The sequence below is a fragment of the Sebastes fasciatus genome, chromosome 1 (assembly GCF_043250625.1).
Source record: "Sebastes fasciatus isolate fSebFas1 chromosome 1, fSebFas1.pri, whole genome shotgun sequence".
NCBI classification, from domain to species: domain Eukaryota; kingdom Metazoa; phylum Chordata; class Actinopteri; order Perciformes; family Sebastidae; genus Sebastes; species Sebastes fasciatus.
In genome coordinates, this window is record NC_133795.1 from 22,854,932 (window position 1) to 22,861,428 (window position 6,497).

The 6,497-nt window shown below is 39.2% G+C and overlaps 1 pseudogene; it reads right to left on the minus strand.

Moving 5' to 3' along the window:
• Positions 1 to 1,304: 1,304 nt before the first annotated feature.
• LOC141769314 (zinc-binding protein A33-like) lies at positions 1,305 to 3,782 on the minus strand (annotated as a pseudogene).
• Positions 3,783 to 6,497: the final 2,715 nt, after the last annotated feature.

Below are 6,497 nucleotides of genomic sequence, written 5' to 3' on the forward strand. Positions count from 1 at the left end.
TTTGACTTGTCTTTACTGACCATAAACAGTACAGAACTGATCTCCCAACAGATTGCAGTGGTTCCATGTTGTGCAGTGAATGATGAACCGTATTTAGACCACTGAACATGTAAAGACTTTGACTGTCTGAATGAATGAAGTCAATTCTTGTAATGAAGTCTTTTTTTAAAGAGAATAATATAATCTACTGACCACATTCACATCTCGTCTTTTTTTTTATCTTGAAGTGTCGCTCCCCTCATGGTACACACAAAGATCAGTTTACTGGTTATGGTTAGTTCTACTCAGCCTGTGAAAACAGTTGTATGATGTCGTTTGTGGCTCTGGAGGAGATAATAACCCTGATGATGTCATAATGATGTCATCAAGGTAATCTCAATTTGAGTTTGGGGACTACAACAGAAAGTCTGCGTTACAAACTGGAGGTGTGGAGTTTGAAAGATGTTGGTGTTTACCAAGCAGCGAGGGTTTAATGAAAGATACTATCAAGTTGCATCATGGGAAATGTAGGATCCAGTGTTTTCAGAGCTTTATATTTATATTTGGGACTAAAAGTCAGGACATCTGCTGCTTTAATTACACCAAGTTTTTTCTCTGAGTATTAACCAAAATATTTAGTTTATGAGATTTCTATAAGATTATAAGAATAAGATCATTTTTGTGTATTGTTAGTGTTTTTTTTTAGAAATAGTCCTTATAAAAGTAATTTTGTCGTCCTACTGTCTTCTTACTCTTCAATTATGGTCTCTTCTGTGATGTTTCATTCTGTCGTGGCTGAAAGGAAAAAACTCAAGTATGAAACGTTTCTTATATTGAACATGAAGTGCAGACACTTGTTATCTCAACATGAGACAATTAAATCTGATCATCAGAAAACAATGTTTGAGATCAAACTTAATTTGAGCAAATGTTATTTACTTTGAGATAACTTGTGTGATCTAACAGGCCTAAAAATATTCTCAACTACCACAGCCGCTCTCAGCTTCTGTACTTTTCTGTGGTGGCATATAAGCAACAAACTGTAAACAACAGAAATATGACTTCTAAATATATAAATAAATACATATTTAAATATGAATAATATCTACTAATATTAAGGACTTAATTCCTGAAGTATTAACTTTTTTCTGACTTTTTTTTCCTCCAAACATTCTGACTTTTTCCTCATAATATTATGACTCTGTTTTCATTATGTTATGGCTTTATTCTCAATACATAGCAAATTTCTTTCCTAAATAGTATTATTTTATTTTTTTAAAACAATTGATACTCAAAATCTCTGAACACATTTTAGTCTGAAATCATTTTGATTTGATTGTTTATTAATTTTACAATAATAATTCAAATTGGTTCAAAGCGATCAGAACATAATCAGAAATGTACAATTTACATCAAAATCACAATTTTGAAAGAAAGTAGTGCCTCTGCTTACACAATGATAGACAGTGCAGAATGAAATAAAAACAATAAAAGCATGATATTAAAAATCATCAACTGGCTGACAAAAGATTATATAATGATTACTTACAATGAGACATATTCCTCCCCCCAAAAAGACTTTAAAAGTAATTAATAAATCAGAAATAATAACTCAATGTTTGTTTATATTATGTATTTATGTACGCAATTATACCTGCCAATATATATCAATATTGTTAGCAAATATTCAACATCAGATAATTTAAAGTATTGTTTTTTCATTTAATACTATCAGTAAATGTTTTGACAGAACTAATGTTCAGATTTTGCCTCAACATGGTTCTTATGTTCCTGAAACACTGACACTCCTCTGTTCAGTCATATATAGATATTTGCCCTGTGTCAAAGACCCGAGGACGTACGGACAAAAAACTTTCAATTTGCATAAAAGATTTTTTCTGTTTCATATAAACTCGTAGAACATGTATAGTATCACTGACATGCAGGATGGCATTTCTGAGTAGCCTTACTCAACCTGAATATAATGCTATATAGCATGCTTAGCTAATGCATTTAGTAACTAGGCTATAAGCCTGTTGATACAGAGACCTTCATTGGTAATATCTTCACTGGGAGTATACTCAGAGTGGCAACGTATGGAAACAGTCTCTCAGTGAATGTGTGTGTGAAGGTGTGTATGTGTGTGTTAGTATCAAGATCATAGAATGACAGTTTTCCTTTGTCAAAGTCCAGATGAACTCTGATCCTCCAGAGCTTCTTCTTCACTGAGAGAACGGTTTCTGAGAGTGATGAGGAGGATGCTATGTACTTTCCATCACGGAAATATATTACCCAGAATCCAGTCGGTATTTTTCCCTTTCTCCGGACAGACTCCTTCATCACACCTAGGCCCCAGGAATCATAATTTCTAACCTCAATGTCCCAGCTGTGAGTCCCAGAGTTAAATCCCTCTGAACCAAGGACAGAGAGGTCATAATCAAACCTCTCTGGATTATCAGGAAGCTTCTGTTTCTCTCCAAAACTCACACTGGTCAGATCTTTGGAGAAGATATATTCTGGACGAGCAGTGTTTGGATCCAGAATCAGAGGAGTGTAGGAGACCATCTCCTTCATCTTGTTCCAGATGTTGAAGGTCAGGTTGCCCAGGTGTTTGGCCTCGTCTATCCTGAGGGCAGCTGTGGATCCTCCAGCAGGGGGCGCTGCTGGACTCTTTCCACTGCAGCCTTGTAGTTGTGCAGGAATGAGATGTCTTCAGCTCTCAGCTCCTCCTCTGTGGCTCTGACAGTGTCTGAAAGAGCTGATATCTCTCTGCTCAGAGCCTCCATCTTTCCCTTCATCATCTGGCTCTTCTGCTCCTCTTCCTCCCTCAGAGCAGAGATCCTGGCCTCCTCTTCCTCTTCTAGAAACTGGTGAAGCTTCTTAAACTGCTCCTTAATCGTCCTCTCTGTGCGTCGGGCCTGGACCTTCATGTGTTCTGCTGTTTGATCACAGTTTCCTTTAACTTGTTTAAAGAGCTCCAGTTTCTCCTGAATGGGCTTCAGGGATTTCTGGAGCTCCTGTTTGTGATCCTGAGCAGCTTCATCGATGGGTCTGAATCTGTGGTCAGTATGTATCCTTGAATCTCTGCAGACGACACACACCGGCTGCTGATGATCCAGACAGAAGAGTCTGAGTTTCTCAGAGTGGAGACTGCAGAGAGTCTCTGCTGAACCTCTCTGATCTCTCTCCAGTAAGAAGGCCTCACACAGGTTCTTTAAAGCCAGGTTACGAGGTGTATCACTCAATAAATGTCTTTCCTTACAAAGTGGACACTCGTTTATCAGCTTCTCTCTCCACCATCTCTGCACACAGTCTTTACAGAAGCTGTGGCTACATGACAGCACAACAGGATCTTTACAGATACCCTGACAGACAGGACAGGTAAGATCCTCCTCTGACTGAGAAAACATTTGTCTCTGAGTGAAGCTAAAAACACAGCAAACCGACAAGGTAGGTCAATAAAGTTTTACTTTCACTTTGAGTCGTAGCGCCTCTAAAACTCCTCTTTATGACGTGAAATCAGCAGTAGATTGAAGAGGCAGTAATCCTAGATGTCCCAACAGACTACAGATGAGATCCTCCTCTGACTGATAAACATTTGTTGAAGTAAAGCTAAAAACATCAGAAAAACAGACACGTCGGTCAGTCAAGAAAGTTGAAAGTTTTACTCTCACTTTGAGTTGTAGCTCCTTAAAAACTCCTGTTTATGATGTGAAATCAGCAGTAGATTGAAGTGGCAGTACTCCAGTAATCCCAGTGTTTCCTCCTTTGTGTGACTTCTCTCCGTGGTGTTTGATCTGGTTGTTAATGGTGAACACACCAGGCATACAGTGCAGCAATGTGATATGACGCACATCATTTCATGTCCACATCTGTGGAATGAGGAACACACATACCGCACACGCATTCATTGAACAGCTAGTTGAGGTGGCAAAAAAAAGAAGCTTTCCACAGTGTGACAATATCATAACATCGCCTGCATGGGAGGCAGGGCTCAGTGCTCTGGACCTGTCTGACTGAGCCCAACCTGCCCACCACCTGACTCCTCCCTCACCAACCCAACAACAATGAACCAACACCCACACAGGTGCCCTCGTGCAAAGAGGGCAGGTGCTTTCTTTGTCACATAACAAACACTTCTTCTTGTGTTGTCACTGCTTATGTTCTCTGATTTATTTGGCTGAAACAGCGCCCCTCTGGGTTGTAATGGCTAGTAAATATCTGCCATTCTGTGTGGTCAAACACGGTATTGCACCCTAACCAAGGTCTTCTTCGACACAGTTGTGCCTTGAGCTAAATGCTAACATGAGCATGCTAACATGCTCACAATGACAATTGGTGCCATCAAATGAGGTTGTGTTTACCGTGTTCACGAGAAGAGTCCATATGGACGGCCCCCTCTTATTCACAACCTCGGAAGTGGAAAGTTTCTGAAAGGTCAGATTTCACCAGTTGTGACGTGTTTGTTGACATTGTTAGAAATGGTGGAGGCCATGGTTGTTAGTTTTTCAGTGCATAATAAGTTGATATATTGTCATTTTAATAAAATATTGTTTTCTTCGTAATTTTATAATAAATCTGAGGAAAAATGTTGATATTCCCAACGGCCTCATCTTTTTCCTCCGTCATTATGCCTTTCATTTACTGCATTATGTTACCCACTGTTGAAGAAAAATGCCCCGACCCTGGGCGAGCAAAAGATAGGGCTTCCTCCCTCAGCACCTTTATCATTATAATAATTAAAACTATTGGAGTTCTCAAAAATCAGGTTAAAAAAATTGGGCGAGAGAAGTCAACAGATCTTGAAGCAAAAGTGTTTATTTCTGTCACCAAAAACAAACACGAGTCGTCATTTTGAACGGAGGACTAACCTGCTTGACAAACCATTCCTCCTTATATACTATAAGCTTAATCACAATTCTCTCTCATGTTCGTTACCCTCGGTGGGCAAAATGCCCCAAAACTCATTATTTTCTTGCAAACTCAGCGATTCCGACTTATTTTGGTCCTACTCCTGACAATTTACAACTTTAACCGTTTTACCCCGAGCCTCCTCCATTCATGCCACCAGCTTAAGGTGTAAAATCTCAGAGTCTCCTCATCTTGCCTACAGCATCAGCCCCCGTTCATGTGTCGCCACTCATCTTGCCTATCCCCCTCGCACTTGTCGACTAGCCTGGAGGTAACGCTACAGCTGATGCTGCAGGCTCGCTGGAGCCTTGCTGGCCTGGTCGTCCTTCTGCTAGAAACCCCCTGCCATGCTCCACTCCTCCCAACTACAGGGCCAGAGTGCTTTCCCCTCACTAATACACCAGACACACATTTTTATGTAATATTAACATTAGCTTGTGTGACAGAATACATGATATTTGACTGTCTCTAAGTTTATATTTCAACCAAAAATACCCTAGTATGTGAACATTTTGTGTAAATACATGATATAGTTGTCTTAGGTTATACTTTTATAAAAACAACCTGAAGATTTATCACAACACAACTTGCTAGCTTGTTAAATTGTTAGCCTCTGTGGCTTCTAGACGCCGACAGTAAGGTTAATGGTTTCCTTCAAATTAAACTCGTGAGCTCGTGTTTACAACATGGGAAGTTGTGAACACAATATGCATGGTGTTCAAGTGGTTAATTTCTGAGAACACCGCTGCTAAGCAACGGCAATATTAACGTTACTGTCGGCATCTAGAAACCACAGAGGCTAACAATTTAGCAAGCTAGCAAGCAGGTAACATAATGCAGTAAATGCAAAGGCATAATGACAGAGGAAAAATATGAGGCCCTTGGCAATATCAACATTTTCTTCAGATATATTATACAATTACGAAGAAAAAGAATATGGGACTAAAATAACAATATATTAACTCATTATGCACCGAAAAATTAACTTCCATTTTTGACACCGTCAACAAACACGTCACAACTCCTGAACTCTAATAATCCACAATTAAAACCCCGTACATTATTCATTCATGGAGCCTTGCAAGCCACTGCATGTTCTACAACACTGTCCTGCAAATATTTCAGATTAAAAACCTTGTGTTAACAAATAAAGGACTTCTGTCCACAGAATAAAAGCTTGAGGGCTTTTATTTTGAAATGAACGCAGGAAGTATTGATTTAAAAATAAATCTTTTACAACCTCCTTGTGTATACTCACGTTCATGCGACCGTGGTGTCATTCGTCTATAGCCTAACGTTAGCTTTTTATTTCTGGCGACTGTTTTCACACTTCAAAAATCATAAAAGTGGTGTTCATTTGTGAATATTATCTTGCTGAACAAAACGTGTAAGTATCATTAACGCGTGTTTGCCACAGAGCTTATTTTCTGCAATATTCCAAAAGCCAATGGAAAAATCCCATTGTCTTTTTGTCGAGGGAACAAGGGTGATGCTAACTTCCTGCTTGACCTACAAAAATACATCATCCCTGGAGCACTCTATGCCATTTATCATAAAAAAAAGAACATGCCCACTCAGTGAACCGCACTCTCGACTTTGTGCAGACA